The sequence below is a fragment of the Danio rerio genome, chromosome 13 (genome assembly GCF_052040795.2).
Source record: "Danio rerio strain M-AB ecotype USA chromosome 13, GRCz13ab, whole genome shotgun sequence".
Classification (NCBI taxonomy): domain Eukaryota; kingdom Metazoa; phylum Chordata; class Actinopteri; order Cypriniformes; family Danionidae; genus Danio; species Danio rerio.
Window position 1 is genome coordinate 22550191 of NC_141033.1, and position 18982 is coordinate 22569172.

General features: G+C 35.6%; 1 protein-coding gene and 1 long non-coding RNA gene across 3 annotated transcripts in view; one reads left to right on the forward strand and one right to left on the reverse strand.

Moving 5' to 3' along the window:
- The window catches only part of atrnl1a (attractin like 1a), a 465931-nt gene that overhangs the window by 323188 nt on the left and 123761 nt on the right, over positions 1–18982 (forward strand). The window lies entirely within an intron of this gene.
- Positions 9179–12299, reverse strand: LOC147841043 (uncharacterized). Its single transcript, XR_015505883.1, has 2 exons — positions 11813–12299; positions 9179–9586 (listed from the first exon to the last, which is right to left on the reverse strand). It is a non-coding gene; the product is annotated as an uncharacterized LOC147841043 (long non-coding RNA).

The window sequence follows — 18982 nt, forward strand, 5'->3', positions numbered from 1 at the left end:
TATTTGCACCACGCTTACTGCAATTTCTATAAAGCTATAAAATCTGTGCTTTTGCTTATTCTATCAAGTAATTGATTGCATTTTCACACAATTATCACAAACACCACATCATTACATTTCCACCTGGTATTGGGTTTCTCTATAAACAGTTTCACAAATATGATTATGATTTAAATGTGTGAAATATTGGATGATGATATTTAATTTTAATAAACGTCTTATTAAATGACAACTGACATGGCCTGGGCTTAAACCAGCCACCTTCTTGCTGTGAGGTAAGTGCTATACCCACTGAGCCACTATCCACTGAGCCACCATGTTATATATACTGTATTCCTTCAAACACAATACTTTGATGGTGAGATTATATTTTTTTGCATAATCACAAAAATGCTATCATATCAAAATATGTGGCATTCAGCAGTTTTAACTGCAATAAACATGGATATATAAGTACTACAGTGCCCATGTTGTTTATGGAACTGCAGAATGCGATTTTGTTATTGTTAATTTTGGCTTGCCGGTCAGTTAAAGACTGTAATCAGTTTTGTGCCAGAATCTGATATTGGGCACATGTATTAAATAAATAAATATTATCACTAACGTTTGCAGCCTTATAGTCAACAGGATGCCTGAATTATATTCTAGAATTTTACGTTTAAAAATGTATACTTTCATATTAAAATAAACAGCAGATGAAGAGGAGTGCTTTTAAAAATGTTTATGCTGATGTTGTTGTGGTCATGCTAATATCTTCATGTTATCTCACATCCACCTGAGCAGCATTATCAAGCCCCAGGCAATCCAATCATAATGCAGCGTGAAATCATTTCTGCCTCATAACAACTCAACGTGTCCTCCATGTAACCTTGACAGAACAATCAGAGCACTGAGGCACACACAAACACACACACATGCAGAAATATATTCATCAAGCACATCTGAAATTGAACTTGAGTTTAGAATCTTTTAAAAAACGATAAAGCTGAGCACAATAGAAAACCTCACCAAGAATCTACCATAATCAGTGTGTATATACAGTATATGTAGTATTGGTATTATTCTTCATAATACAGGATGCTTAAATAATAGTATATTAGTAATATTAGTTTAATTGTAATCATTAATCACACTATTTATTTTTTTAATTATTATTATCATCATCATCATCATCATCATTATTATTATTATTATTATTATTATTATTATTATTATTATTATTATTTAGCAAAGCATCAAATAACTAATTCAACAAACATGATCATTGTATTTTTTTTTTTTTCAGAAGCAGTATTGTAATGCTTCAGTTTAAGGACATTTAGATTTAGTTTTAAGACATTTCCTGATACAGTTATTTACTTAGTGGTTAGTCAGATCATCACTAAGAAAACTGCACCTCTGAACCAGCACTCCATAACTCTCCTCTGGTCTCTGTCTCCCTGAGTGTTCATCAGTGGTGTTGTCCAGATTCAGAACCCCTGCTTCTCTCACTCACACTATGTTTTCACTTACTCTCCTGCCAAGTGCTGCCAGCTGCTGTGGAAGACTAACCCATGCCAGAAGAGACAATCACGAGAGCTAATGACCGACTGAGCCCCTGTGATCGGACACACTTCCACTCTCCTCCACCTCTGTCTTCATCCACACACATACAAACAGATGTAGATACAGATAAGAAAGCAATGTATTTCTCCTTCCATTTTATCTATGCCAGTGACAAGGTTCAAGTCTATTTTTAGTGTTATGCTTTTATTCTTTCTTTCTTTATTTTTCTTTCACATTTTTCTTTACACTAATTTATTGCATTTTTTGTCTTTAGTTTTTCTTTCTTTCTTTGGTTAGTGTTTTAGCTAACTGTAAGTATCTATTTTTGTCACTTAACAATCCCACAAGACCATATCACAATTTTAAGTTCATTTAGATTAATTGTGGAGCTTATCGTCTCTTTGTGTGGATTGAAGTGTGTAATCCTACTCCAAATATAACTGTCTGTATGAAAGCTGTGCAGTGAGACTGCAGTAATTCCCATTTTAAAACAAAGTTATGAATTATTTAAATTTATTATTTAAATTTTTTTACAAAAATAGCTTAATATTAATAAGTTCACTAGTACTAAAATGGCAAAAACCATAAAACATTTTGGGCACTTTGCCATAGTTTAGACACGTTTCAGTAACTGAAGAACTATAGAGTTCAAATAGATTTTTTTTTTTTTTTTTAATTTTTGCTTGTGCTACACTAAGTCTTAAAACACAGAATAGACATCAATAAAGTGACTTAAATATGCTTGGTATGTCACCTCATCATTATGACAATAATATGAACTCCAATACAGTGATACATATGAAATTGCCAATGTGGTTTATGGAATTGCACACCTTTTTGACCTTTATGATGTTGAATGAGAAACGCAGTTAAGGTTGGAGCAGAGGATATGTGTATTTCCATTAATTGCTTTCCTTCTTCATATACAAACTCTCAAAATGATACATTTACACACTTAATCATGCACATGGACACATTTATTTAGAGAACATTATATAAAATACATGTATAGATTCAACAGATAAAATGCAAACTGTATAAACAATTAAATTCTAAATTTAAATGACTTTAATATAACTGATATTAAGTTCAACCGAGGCTCAATAGAAACATCTAGTACTCCCTACATATTCTGAAAAGCAGAAAGTATAACAAAAAAAATCTACATACATACAAATGAAAATCTACATATACTGTATCATGCCTTATACGTTTTTTTTAAACTATTTTATTTATTTATTTATTTATTTATTGACAACAAGTAACATAATTTCACTTTTACCTGGTTTCTAGGAAATTGAACATTCCTGACAAAGAATATTTTGCAGCAATGATGCATTGAAATTCAGCTTTGTATTCAGTTAAAACTTTTAATTGAATTAAAATGGGCGAGGCAGTGGCAGAGTAGGTAGTGCTGATGCCTCACAGCAAGAAGGTCGCTGGTTCGAACCTCGGCTCAGTTGGCGTTTCTGTGTGGAGTTTGCATGTTGTCCCTGCCTTCGCGTGGGTTTCCTCCGGGTGCTCCGGTTTCCCCCAAAGTCCAAAGACATCCGGTACATGCGGCTAAATTGTCTGTAGTGTATGAATGTGTGTATGAATGTGTGTGTGAATGTGTGTGTGTGGATGTTTCCCAGAGATAAGTTGCTGCTGGAAGGGCATCTGCTGCGTAAAAACTTGCTGGATAAGTTGGCAGTTTATTCCGCTGTGGCGACCCCGGATTAATAAAGGGACTAAGCCGACAAGAAAGTGAATGTAGATCTATATTGTACATGTGATATTTGATTTTTTTTTATTTTTAATAAATTTGGAATTTCAAAAAATCTTTTTTTCACATTGTCATTATATTGTGTGTAGAATTTTGAGAAAATACATGAATTTAAAACATTTAGGAATAATGCTGTAACAGTCGGTCAGTCAGTTAGTAAGTCAGCCGACAGTGGCCTATGGTGGATTTACAGAAGAACAGCAGTTGCAAATGGCACTCATAAGAGAAATTTTAGATCTGAAAATGCATAGTGGCCTCCAGTGGATTCACAAAAAGCAAAAATGCCAAAAAACAAAACAAAAAAAAAAACACCACCTGAGACATATTTCATGATCTCCAGAAATGTATATAAGGGTACGTATCAATAATGAGCCTGGGTTGCAACAAATAATAATTCATAACAATTATCATCAAATGAACGTCGTGATTCTTTAAATTCGTTCTTATTCTAATACACTCATTTTAACACATGAATAACTCAAATAACAGTAGGAACACCAATCAGATCTGTTCTTCCTCCGTATACATTCTGAAAATGTTTATACTGCTGTTTATTGTTTTTGATTTTTACAGTGTAGTTTATTTGGACTTAATGTTTTATGCAGACTTCAGTGGTGTTTGAGAACGACTTGATTTAAAAAGTCAAAGATGAATCCAGAGAGTGTTTGTGTGTGCTGATGATGAGATGAGAAAAAGTATGGAAAGAAAGAGAGGTCGGCAGTGCATGTGTACCGTATGTATTGATTAGAGGAAGCAGCAGTAAATATTATGTGGTAATGAATGCAGTTATTGGCCACAAACTCGCCTCATCCATCATGTTGTGACGCCAGCCGGATGTTCGATGACCCTTCTCATATTCACATATCTCTGCTTTACACTTTTCCAGCAGTCTGAGACAGACTAATTAGAGATGCACCTCTCTGACCCGCTGGGATTCAGGTCTTGTTGGACTTTTATGCGGCTGTATTTTACTATGGTAGGTTGTAAACGTGGAGGTTGTTCTCTTTTCTTGCATGTGACAGTTTAACTTCTATCTGCTCCTTCAGGTGGGATAAATTATCTCTGTAATGAATAAGTGATGCGTTTTTATGTTTGAAAAGGAAACATTTCAAATCCGTCCTGTCCCTAGCTTCCAACTATACCGGTTATGGACACGATGAATCAGGTCCAATGGCCCCATTTTGTCATAACGGCACACTGTTAAATTAACCAGTCCTTCAGGGATATGGAAAGCCAGAGATTGAGCACATTATCGTCACACACTTTTGAGAGTTCACAGAGTTGAGATGCAAAGCTGCTTTTCATTAGTCACACCATAGAGTTTCTTACAAGACAGATTGAGCAGTTAATCAGAGAAACATTCTGCAGCCAAAAGTGCAATTGTCCATGATTTAAAAGGTTTGATTGCTTCGAAAAGGAAGCTACTGCCAAGTACTTTGACAAGCCTCACAACCTTTTTTGGTGGTTTTCTGCATTATTGAAAATCCAGTCTGTAAATGTTGTTTTTACTGTTGTTTTTATTCATTTATGTACATAATACTTTGGCTGTGCAATTAATCAATATATGATTTTGAAAAAGCAAGAATGAAGAACAATTATTTCATCAAACCTAACCTCTTTTATTGTTGTTTTATGCTGTAGTGCACTGTTAAGGGGGTAGTGTTAATAGCGGCACCCAAATAAATATGCGCCACTTATGCGCCATGTGAAACAAGCATTGCATCTGCTTACAAACATCATTCTACCCATCTAAAAGGCAGTAAATGTTGAAACACAGCTCGAATCGACACAGCTTGACTGGTTGGTTTATGTCTACGTCTGTAATGGAAGCAACGTTCGTTTTCCTATTAGTGAGGGTGAATTACGCACAGCTCTAGCTTGCTAATAGAAATATATATATTTACCCCTTCTGTACAGTCATCCGCTTAATGAATTAATCCTGCTGTGTAAACCACTTACGTTTGCTGCCTTTCATTTCCCTCCATTTTTGCTTAGCATGTTTAATGGTCGTTTATTAAAAGTGTCCTGTGGTGGTGAATTGGTCAGTATTCTGTCCTTCACTTATCCCAGTTTACCCTTATGATCAGGTTTAGATCACTGAAGACAACAGGCAAAGTAATCTGATGCCACACAACGATCTTTAGTCCTCAGTGACAATGAAGCGCTTGTCTTAATGACCCTCAGTTACGCACAATGACTTTCTTACCTCGTAAACATGCTGTTAAACATGATGTTTTCCCGCTTCAGGGGGGAAAACTCTCCCACAGATGGGAATAGGTGAATTGAAGAATATTAACTTTAGTGTGTGTGTGTGTGTGTGTGTGTGTGTGTGTGTGTGTGTGTGTGTGTTTGTGTTTAACACAATGTGATTGAATAGCCTCTCATTTTGCTGTTATATGAATGCTGTTTGTTAAATTAGCTCCGTGACTATTGAGAAAACAATAAAACGCACTGCTTTCTGTTGTTTTTGTAATTATGGCAGGACTAATGAAGCAAATACATTAGCTTTTCTATTACTTTATTAGAAGCAAAGCTGTCTTTTTAGGGACTTTTATTTAGAAGCTTTACTTTTCTCCCATCTCAATTGTCTTGTAGGGTGCTAAATGAAAGAATTGTATTTCTTTTAGAGAGTAGCAGCAAACCACACTAAAACACACACGCACACACACACACGGACACACACAAACGGTCAGCTTAGAGAGTTTGACAAAACAATGGCGTGAAGTTATAATGGCAATAGCTGGTTCTATTTGTGTGACATAAATGTTGCCCTACACTAACGTCTCTATAGACTTTTGTATTACAAGCCACTGTTGTCAAATATTACTATTGACCTTTTCAATCCTATACACACAGAGTTATTTACAATGATTTTACGCAGCATGGTTTTGCACCCATCGTTTATTATCGAGCTGTGCTCAAACTTTGAGCTGAAGCATGAAAGTAAACCGTGTTTCGGGATCAAGAGGTATGTTAAGTTCACACCAGGTCACAAGTGAATGATTTTTTTTTTTTTGAGTGTATTTTTTAATCTCTGAGAGCCATGTTCCATAAACAATTCATTTCAGAAATGGACCTTGGCTGTCGACTCTATGGTAAACATCATAGATTTTTACCTAAAGTCAGGAGTTTTTGTACTCTAAATAATGCAGGGTTAATACAAGACAAAACTGGGTTAAGCTCAGCCATTAAGTTAAATGTTAACCATCATATAATTTAAATTTAAGAGTGTACAATACTAAACACATCAGAAGGTGAAATAGCACAACTTTCATTTATTAAATAATTTATTGTCAAATAAAGTCACCTTATTGTTTCTCCATGCAACACGCAGAAATAGTGTTTCTGATTGAGTCAGGTTTTAAGTTGGTTAAGTTAATGATTCAGTTACTCATAAACGTTTGTTTCATTCCTTGATTAATCATTTGAGTTTGAAATTGTTATAATTATGTTTATTATATCTCTCATAAAGACTGAAATTTACTTAATCTTTGTGTTTTATTTATTTGCACAATTAGATTTTAATTAATTTACTTTTAGTCAAAGATTTAGGTAGTCTTACATACAATTGTTTGTCAGCAATAACACTCAACACACTTAAAAATAAGGGATCCAAAAGTAACCTTTCTTTTGCAGTGAGGAGTGTATTTCTGCAGAAAAGATCATTCATGCATTCATTTTCCATCAGCTTAGTCTCAATTTCAGTGGTCGGCACAGTGGAATGAATCGCCAACTATTCCAGCATATGTTCTATCCCTTACAGAAATTTCACATGAGTTTCACATGTGAAATTCACATGTGATTACATGTGCATGTGAAATTGCACATGTGAAATTTTACATGTGAAACACACAAACCACATGTGAAATGCACATGGGATCACATGTGATCACATGGGAAAATGTGTGTATATGGAACGCTTTTGTGTGAATTCACATGTGATCACATGGGAAAACGTGTGTATTTGGAACGACTTTGTGTGAATATTCATGTGAACCACATGTGATCACATGGGAAAACGTGTGTATTTGGAACGATTTCATGTGAATTTTCATGTGAATCACATGGGAAAACGCGTGTATTTGGAACGCTTTCGTGTGAATTTTCATGTGAACCACATGTGATCACATGGGAAAACGTGTGTATTTGGAACGCTTTTGTGTGAATTCACATGTGATCACATGGGAAAACGTGTGTATTTGGAACGATTTCGTGTGAATTTTCATGTGAACCACATGTGATCACATGGGAAAACGCGTGTATTTGGAACGCTTTCGTGTGAATTTTCATGTGAACCACATGTGATCACATGGGAAAACGTGTGTATTTGAAACGCTTTCGTGTGAATTCACATGTGATCACATGGGAAAACGTGTGTATTTGGAACGCTTTTGTGTGAATTCACATGTGATCACATGGGAAAACGTGTGTATTTGGAACGATTTCGTGTGAATTTTCATGTGAACCACATGTGATCACATGGGAAAACGTGTGTATTTGGAACGCTTTCTTGTGAATTCACATGTGATCACATGGGAAAACGTGTGTATTTGGAACGCTTTCGTGTGAATTCACATGTGATCACATGGGAAAACGTGTGTATTTGGAACGCTTTCGTGTGAATTCACATGTGATCACATGGGAAAACGTGTGTATTTGGAACGCTTTCGTGTGAATTCACATGTGATCACATGGGAAAACGTGTGTATTTGGAACGCTTTCGTGTGAATTCACATGTGATCACATGGGAAAACGTGTGTATTTGGAACGCTTTCGTGTGAATTCACATGTGATCACATGGGAAAACGTGTGTATTTGGAACGCTTTCGTGTGAATTTACATGTGATCACATGGGAAAACGTGTGTATTTGGAACGCTTTCTTGTGAATTCACATGTGATCACATGGGAAAACGTGTGTATTTGGAACGATTTCGTGTGACTTTTCATGTGAACCACATGTGATCACATGGGAAAACGTGTGTATTTGGAACGATTTCGTGTGAATTTTCATGTGAACCACATGTGATCACATGGGAAAACGTGTGTATTTGGAACGATTTCGTGTGAATTCACATGTGATCACATGGGAAAACGTGTGTATTTGGAACACTTTTGTGTGAATTCACATGTGATCACATGGGAAAACGTGTGTATTTGGAATGATTTCGTGTGAATTCACATGTGATCACATGGGAAAACGTGTGTATTTGGAACACTTTTGTGTGAATTCACATGTGATCACATGGGAAAACGTGTGTATTTGGAATGATTTCGTGTGAATTTTCATGTGAACCACATGTGATCACATGGGAAAACGTGTGTATTTGGAACGCTTTTGTGTGAATTCACATGTGATCACATGGGAAAACGTGTGTATTTGGAACACTTTTGTGTGAATTCACATGTGATCACATGGGAAAACGTGTGTATTTGGAATGATTTCGTGTGAATTTTCATGTGAACCACATGTGATCACATGGGAAAACGTGTGTATTTGGAACGCTTTTGTGTGAATTCACATGTGATCACATGGGAAAACGTGTGTATTTGGAACGCTTTTGTGTGAATTCACATGTGATCACATGGGAAAACGTGTGTATTTGGAACGATTTCGTGTGAATTTTCATGTGAACCACATGTGATCACATGGGAAAACCTGTGAATTTTAACGTTTTTGTGTGAATTCACATGTGAACTACATGTGCATTCACAAGTGATCACATGGAAAAATGTTTGTATTTAGAATTTTGATGGTGAGCATTGAAACATGCGTTCCCATGTAAAAATCTCTTGTGGCTTTTCTCTTGTGTACTTCACACAATAAAATTTGTGCATTAGTGTGAACAAAAATTATTCTTAAACTTAAATATAAATACAAACAATTTATTGTCAATTATATAAAATCACAACAATTATTTACTGAAATACCTTGAGGGGAAAACTGTCACTAATATAATGTGAATACAAAAGGGGCCACATGGTAGCTCCGTGGTCATCACTGTTGCCTCAAAGCAAGAAGGTCACTGGTTCGAGTCTCAGGTGTGCCAGGTGTGGAGTTTGCATGTTCACCCCATGTTTGCGTGGGTTTCCTTCCGGTGCTCTGGTCAATTCTGCATATGAGAGCATCTGGTGAAAAAAGCATGTACCACAGTAATTGCTAGTTCATTCTGCTGTGATGACCCGTGATGAAAAGGGAAAGAAAAGCCAAGGGAAAGTGAGTTTTGCTTTTGACGAGTTTGTCCTTTTGGTTCATGTTAATGACTTGATCTTGTAATCTGTAAGAAAAAAATACAAAACTTATTTTTAATAAAAGAAACTACCAAATGCTCAAATGCATACACGTGAATGCAAAATGAATTCATAGTATTTAGATCACATTTTTTCACATTAGCAGAAATAGGTAGTAATGAAGTACAAACTTTGTTACTTTACTTAAGTAGATATGTCTAGTGTCAGTATTATACTCCACTGTTAACGTTTTCTGAAATATTTTTCTTTTACTTCTTACATTTGAATACAAATCTACTCCTTACATTTTTAAATCAGGCTCGTTACTTTCGCTTTAATGTGCTTTGTGGAGCAGACGTAGCTTTAGTATAATGCAAAAAATATGTAGTCAAATACATTTAGTTTTTTTATTTTATCAAAAGAAAAAAACTGAAATATGTTTTGAAAAAAAAGGTTTTAAATTTAAGACATTTATTAGTTATAAATATATAGGCCTACAGAATTATATTCAAGAGTATACAAACAAGTATGACAGCTGCTGTTCTTAACAGCTATAGTGTTTTGTGTTCAGCTGATGATACACAGGGCTCGAAATTAACCTTTTTTTCTTGGTAGCACCGGTGCTCCTAACTTCAAAAATTTGGATGCACCAGACAAAATTTAGTCGCACCCACTGACAAATATGAGCACCGTTACTAAACGTTTTATGTTAACAGATTCCAATATATATTACCACTCTAATCACAACTAACAAATAAACAAAAATCTGCATGCGCTCACTGGCCCTGCATGCACTGCTTGACGTGAATGAGATGAACTGAATTAACTATAATAACTGTGCTGTTCTTATGGGTGGTGTCTGATACTGCACAGATGCTATTGACATATAACTTATTATTTGCATACGTCACCCTAATATATAACGGTCTTTTCATGAACTGCAATATTAGTTTCATCTCAGTGAATGCATGCTCTTTAGCGATGGTGACTGCGGTATCAGTCGCACGATTAACAGCATTGTGATGATTAAATAAAGGATTAAATAACGGTTGAACATTCATTCATTTTTTTCCGGCTTAGTCCCTTTTTTAATTCGGAGTCGCCAACTTATCCAGCATCTGTTTTACGCAGCAGATGCCCTTCCAGCTGCAACCCATCTCTGGAAAACATTCATACACACCCAATCACACGTATACACTACGGACAATTTAGCCTGCCCAATTCACCTATACTGCATATCTTTGGACTGTGGGGGAAAACGGAGCACCCGAAGGAAACCCACACGAATACAGGGAGAACAAATAAACTTCACGTTAGAACATCTCGTGCTTAAAATGTGTAGATTAAGTGGCAAACACTGTTACCTAAAAACTCCATCCCACCAGTTTTACAGTGAATGCTATAATCATTTTCATAGCGGACTTTGAGCACTAGATGTCTTTTATCCACTCTTCGAAAAGTGTAAATGCTGGATTGACATTCTCCACATAATGACTAATCAGATGTGCCATGATTTGTAACTGTAGATGGTTTCTAAAACTAAATCTATCACTGTTGTTTTCATTCTCTCTTATCCAGACCTTTGCATTTTTGCAGCTGTAGCTCCCTGTCATCGGAAATGAGTGATTGACAGCTGATATTAACCAATCCATTCGCATTCTGTTCTAGCGCAATTGGCCAATAAAAAAAGCTTGAAGACGGGCTTTGCTTAGTGCAGCAAGTTGACGTGTTAACTGTTATAAACTATTCTTTAGTGCTGCGTTTGGTGTTTTTAGGTGTAAAGATGCTTGCGTGAATGCCTCCTAATTCCGCGCATGTGGTGAACATTTTTCTGTGAAAACAACAATTTTATGCACTCGCATAAATGCTGCCAAATACATTTTGAGGTCGCAAAGATAAAACTTTGGGCGCATATGCGACCAAAACAGTCGCAATTTCAAGCCCTGTAGGATGATGTTGCTTGGCTACTTTGCAGCTAAAAATTGGCAACAACTTTTTTTACAAAAAAAAAAAATTGAAATGTAAGTAATTTTGTATAAATGTATGCATTTTGTGAGGTGTAGTTACCACCATGAAACTAAAACAGATATTAGTAATGAATACTTTTTACTTAAGTACATATTTCAGGCTGTACTTATTTACTTTTACTTGAGTAGAAAAGTCTAGTCCGTAGTTCAACTTTTACCAGAGTATCTGTACTTCTACTTGAGTAAAGGATGCATGTACATTTGCCATCTCTACGCATTAGAGATAGCAAACGCTATAAAAGTTACCTGTTAAGACATTAACTTTGTGCACTGGAAGTGCTCCTTACTAGCCTCTGTATTGGGTGTATTTTCTCTTTTCAGACACTGATTGACTGCCCGTTTTCACTCCCTCTCCCAAAGTGATGTAAACGATTACCTATCAGGAAACATCAGATGTTAAAAACAGAAAAAACTGTATACAGGGTGATTCAAAAGGAATCCCACAAATTTGAAAATCGAAAACTCTGCAAAGAAGAAAAGGGGAGCTAAGCTCTTTCTGTCGTCGATTTAAGGAAGCTCTGAAGTTTCATTTGGTTACTCATTAGGTCGCTAGGAGAGCTGTTGTCATCATGTTTCTTTGATTAAATACAGATTTTCAAAGTTGTGTTATTCTTTTTGAATCACCCTGCAGTCACAGACTGTTAACTGCTATAAAACAAAGTACCTATAAGGAATCTGTAGACTAAGAAGGTACAACTAGTGGCTAGTAAAAGATTTTGCTTTAATAATATATATATAAAAAAAGAAAAAAAATATATATATATATATATATATTTTTTTTTTCTTTATATATATATTATTAAAGCAAAATCTTTTACTAGCCACTAGTTGTACCTTCTTAGTCTACAGATTCCTTATAGGTACTTTGTTTTATAGCAGTTAACAGTCTGTGACTGCAGGGTGATTCAAAAAACAAAGTACCTATAAGGAATCTGTAGACTAAGAAGGTACAACTAGTGGCTAGTAAAAGATTTTGCTTTAATAATATATATATAAAAAAAGAAAAAAAAAAAAAAATATATATATATATATATATATATATATATATATATATATTTTCTTTAATAAGAAATACCTTCTAGGCAATCAAAATACAAACTTAGACTATGGTACAAAAAAAGGCAAAACTGTATAATTGAGACAACTGTCGACTTCCTTGAATTGTAGCATTGTCCTTTGAAGATGGTTAAGTCTCCAATGTGTCAGGCTTCTTCTTTAAAATAACCATCATCTTTATATTTCCCAAGCTGTACTTTTTAAACCCCTGCACATCATTGATTTCTGTACAAAAAGCAAAGAGAAACAATCAACCACTGTGACAGATTTTTGTAACACCAACATTAGTCTATAATATCTAATCTTAAAACTTCATTAATACAAGTAGAGAGAGAGAAAAGAGAGAGAGAGAGAGAGAGAGAAAGAAAGAGAGTCAGACAAAACTAAAAATGATATCATATCTATGTTCATTAACATCTTACACATATTAATCCTGTATGCTATAATCTTCATAAAAAGTAAGATTAAGTTAACATGCAATAATGAAGATTGAATTAAAGTTTTGTATCACAGGGATAAATGAAGTTTTACAATAAATTAGAAATTAACTTTACATTGTGAAACGTATTATAAATCAATTTTAAAAATTGGTTTTAGTGTATTTTAAATAAAGTACATGCAGCCACACGTCTTTCAATATTGTTTAAATAATCTTACCATCTAAAACTTTTAACGTTAAATGCTAGTGTATCTCAATAAAAAGATAAGTTAAACAAAATATAAACCAATGTTTCAGGAAAGGATGGACAAGCCTTTAAAATAATGACAGATCTACAGAACTGTTATTAAGTACTTTTGAAATGAAATACATAAAATAAACAAGTAGCTTCTGCTTACCTTAATATCTATTATTGTATCTATTCCATTATTTACATTTAGGACATTTCAATTTAAAACCAAGCACAATAGTCATTTAGATCAGGTTTATAAAACCCTATTCAATTAAATTTTAGTTAATGTGTTAAAAGAGCATTCTGGATTAATACAAATTAATACATCACTAATACAGTTGCATCAATTACAACATTTGCAGTGTTTTAAGCAAGTGAATGAGCTCGGATATCTTTTGGCGCGCGTTTGACTGGTATCACTGGCTTGGTCAAATATTCTGAACATATTCTCTTTTTTGTTGTTGTACTTGCAGAACCAACTGTTAAGGTTACGTTAAGTTTCTCTACACATCCTAAATTATAAAGTTGTGAGGACAGTATATGAATATGCACTTACCGCTGAATTATACCGCTGAAGATGATAAGGTCAAAATGGTCCAGCTTCTCCAAAAAACGTAGCCCTCTCTTTTGTCCTTTGACCGTGACTTTTTATTTTAACTGTGGTACGTTAGTGTTCATATGTGAATGGCATTTACAGTTAATATATCAACAAACACGTATTTTATCTTCATTTCGCGACCGAAATAAGGAGACAAAACGGACAAAAGATTGCTAAACGACCGTTAAGAAACTGCGTTTGTTTGTGAATCCTTGTTGTCAGGACAACGCGCGCGTTGCCGCGAATGCTCTTCTGTGATGAACGCGCGCGCAAGTTCACCCCAGTTGCGTAAGAGTGCCTCGTGGTCGCATAATTCAAAAGCAAAATCGCAAAATGTGTGAGTACGCATTTAAAGCGAGCGCCTTCTGTCTTCTTCGTGCTCGAGAAAAATAGTATAAGTTACTGTAGCTTGTAACTGCTTCATTTAAAAGGGTTAAAAAAAAGACTCGACTCTAGGAATCGAATCCTGTCTTGGAGTCGACTCCGGCACTACGTCCATTGAGGGTCGAGGAATCGACTCTTTTGAAGTCAACTCTCAATTCCCTACAGACTGAATCAGAAATCCATTTATTTTTTGCCATTGTACTCTTGTACACAATATTAAATCTCATTACATTTTTACTTTTTATAATTCATGTTTTTTGAACCCAAGAAACAACATAAAACTTTATATTTAAAAATTACTAAAACAGAATTATCATTGCAAATAAACTCTTCAAATTCTATTTAAGTTACTTGTTTCCAAAACATCCCTGAATAAAAGTACAAAAAAATGTAGCAAGTACAGCACAGCATTGCCACAGCATTGGGAAATTGGATATTAGATTATATATCAGCACAATGCACAAGTGTAGTAAAGTTGTACATGAATATACTGCAAATTGTACTGTTGTTGATGTAATTTTATTAGAATTTTATAGTTCATTATTTTGCAGTTGCACATAATTTTACCTCATTTATCCTCCTTTATAATGCTGTTATACTGCAGTTTTGCACTTATTCACGGTAAAGTGTTGGTCATCATGAAATATGGTTTTCAGATGATGATGTTTTTCACATGTGGGTTCATGTGATCACATGCTGTCTACATGTGGACAGCATAATTTTACATGTTGTCCACATTTGGTCACATTGACTTCAGATGTGGTCAAAGGTGATCACCCTATGAACTTCACACGTTGTCCACATGTGGCCACATGAATTTCACATGTTGTCCACGTGGTCACATAAACTTCACATGTGATCACATGAACACATGTGGTCGTGAGCTTCACATGTGGTCACATAAACTTCACATGTGGTCACATGAACACATGTAATCGTGAGCTTCACATGTGGTCACATTAACTTCACATGTGGTAACATGAACTTCAAATATGGCCACACGAACTTCACATGTGGCCACATGAATTTCACATGTTGTCCACGTGGTCACATAAACTTCACATGTGGCCATGTGTGATCACATAAACTTTACATGTGGCCATGTGTGATCACATAAACTTCACATGTGGCCACATGAACTTCACATGTTGTCCACATGTGGTCACATAAACTTCACATGTGGTCATGTGTGATCACATGTTGTCACATGTGATCACATGTGGTCACATGTGATCACATGTGAAATTCATGTGACTTTTCTGTAAGGGATGCAGCGGATAGCCTTCCAGCCCAACCCAGTAATGGGAAACATCCATAAACTCATTCACACACACTCATACACTACAGAGAGATCAGTTTATTCATTTCACTTGAGCACATTTTTTTGGACTGTGGGGGAAACCCACATGAACATGGGGAGAACATGCAAACTCCTCACAGAAATGCCAACTGGCCCAGCTGGGACTCAAACCAGCGGCCTTTTTGCTGTGAGGCGACAATGCTAACCACTGAGCCACTGTGCCGTCCAAAAAGGATGATTTAAAATAAATCTGTTGTAAGTGGCTAATTAGTTATAAATTATAATTGTTATGAATTTATGAAATCCAACTGGACATGCATGACCACAGAGTCTCCTCTGTTCACAGAAAAAAAAAAAAAAAAATGTTTATGCAGAGGGTGATATTTATCTCTGCCTGTGTTTTCTTTAAATACATCTTTAAAAAATACAAACTTTAAATACATCTCTGTCAGCCCTGTGTGTCAAGTGTAATATTTTTTTAGCCTTTATTTCATCTACAAGCAACTCAGGAGTAAAACTACGTTAATAAGTAAAGCTTTTATTAAAAAGAAAAAAAAAAAGTTTGCTGCATGTTTAAATTTATTTATTTTTTCTTTTTTTTTTTTAATGAGCTGAAACAACACAATTCTTGAGATTCTTTTGGGACAACTTCCTTGTTTTATGTTCAATCCACTATACAGTTAACTTAATTGATTTGTGTTGGGACATATATAATGAACCCTGCGTTTTGTAAGGTGTATAAACAAGAAGAAAACAATCAGTAGGTTTCTGAATATCTATTTGTATTTACTAATGATGATAATATATATATATATATATATATATATATATATATATATATATATATATATATATATATATATATATATATATATATAATTGAAACAAATGTAATACATTTAGAGTGAAAGGCAAAATAGGAGAAAATAGGAGAAAATAGGAGAAAAACCCTCATTATGGCAACACTAGTACATAGAGCGGCTGTCCAATTTTTAAAGGCATACGAAGAAGCAGATCCCCAACCCACTCATTCTTTCTCTCTCTAATTATGCTTTTAAGTGCTAAATGAGCCCAGAGAGACCTTCCACCCCAGCAGGCTTACAAGTATCCACCTTCTTTGCTTTATAAATCAATCAGCGTGTCATACAGCGTGATGAGATGGCCTTTCGCTACCATCCTGAAGATGAGCTTGAATAGATCTCCCTCTTACAGGCTCCCTATAGTTCACTTACCACAATGACCTTGTGAAAATGAAACAAGCCATCAGCCGATTTTAATTTGAGGAAGGGCCTGATGAACCCCGTCGGAGGAGATGCTCAGGGTCAATAGTCTAACTAACACGCAAAGGATAAGGTTTTCTTCTCTGATGGTTGTTTTTAGAATTTGTTATGATAATAATAGCTCATCGTGCCTGTGACATTTGGTTTAGGGAGATGGTGGATGGTGACAGGGGCCTGTTTGGCAGCTAGTTCAGGCTGGTTTTTGACCTCAAGAAGATCAACAGGTAATTTAATGTGGCAGGAGTCAGGCTTGCTCTTTAAATGCAAATAAAAAGAAAGTAAAGCTGTAAAATAAAAATGGCCTGTTGGTCCAGAGAGATTAATGCTGGCGTATAGATCACACACCCCCTTACAGAAATTTCACATGAGTTTCACATGTGAAATTCACATGTGATCACATGTGCATGTGAAATTGCACATGTGAAATTTTACATGTGAAACACACAAACCACATGTGAAATGCACATGGGATCACATGTGATCACATGGGAAAATGTGTGTATTTGGAACGCTTTTGTGTGAATTCACATGTGATCACATGGGAAAACGTGTGTATTTGGAACGACTTTGTGTGAATATTCATGTGAACCACATGTGATCACATGGGAAAATGTGTGTATTTGGAACGATTTCATGTGAATTTTCATGTGAATCACATGGGAAAACGCGTGTATTTGGAACGCTTTCGTGTGAATTTTCATGTGAACCACATGTGATCACATGGGAAAACGTGTGTATTTGGAACGCTTTTGTGTGAATTCACATGTGATCACATGGGAAAACGTGTGTATTTGGAACGATTTCGTGTGAATTTTCATGTGAACCACATGTGATCACATGGGAAAACGTGTGTATTTGGAACGCTTTCGTGTGAATTTTCATGTGAACCACATGTGATCACATGGGAAAACGTGTGTATTTGGAACGCTTTTGTGTGAATTCACATGTGATCACATGGGAAAACGTGTGTATTTGGAACGATTTCGTGTGAATTTTCATGTGAACCACATGTGATCATATGGGAAAACGTGTGTATTTGGAACGCTTTCGTGTGAATTCACATGTGATCACATGGGAAAACGTGTGTATTTGGAACGCTTTTGTGTGAATTCACATGTGATCACATGGGAAAACGTGTGTATTTGGAACGATTTCGTGTGAATTTTCATGTGAACCACATGTGATCACATGGGAAAACGTGTGTATTTGGAACACTTTCGTGTGAATTCACATGTGATCACATGGGAAAACGTGTGTATTTGGAACGCTTTTGTGTGAATTCACATGTGATCACATGGGAAAACGTGTGTATTTGGAACAATTTCGTGTGAATTTTCATGTGAACCACATGTGATCACATGGGGAAACGTGTGTATTTGGAACGCTTTCGTGTGAATTCACATGTGATCACATGGGAAAACGTGTGTATTTGGAACGCTTTTGTGTGAATTCACATGTGATCACATGGGAAAATGTGTGTATTTGGAACGATTTCGTGTGAATTTTCATGTGAACCACATGTGATCACATGGGAAAACGTGTGTATTTGGAACGCTTTCGTGTGAATTCACATGTGATCACATGGGAAAACGTGTGTATTTGGAACGCTTTCGTGTGAATTCACATGTGATCACATGGGAAAACGTGTGTATTTGGAACGCTTTGTGTGAATTCACATGTGATCACATGGGAAAACGTGTGTATTTGGAACGCTTTCGTGTGAATTTACATGTGATCACATGGGAAAACGTGTGTATTTGGAACGCTTTCTTGTGAATTTACATGTGATCACATGGGAAAACGTGTGTATTTGGAACGATATCGTGTGAATTTTCATGTGAACCACATGTGATCACATGGGAAAACGTGTGTATTTGGAACGCTTTTGTGTGAATTCTCATGTGATCACATGGGAAAACGTGTGTATTTGGAACGATTTCGTGTGAATTTTCATGTGAACCACATGTGATCACATGGGAAAATGTGTGTATTTGGAACGATTTCGTGTGAATTTTCATGTGAACCACATGTGATCACATGGGAAAACGTGTGTATTTGGAACGATTTCGTGTGAATTTTCATGTGAACCACATGTGATCACATGGGAAAACCTGTGAATTTTAACGT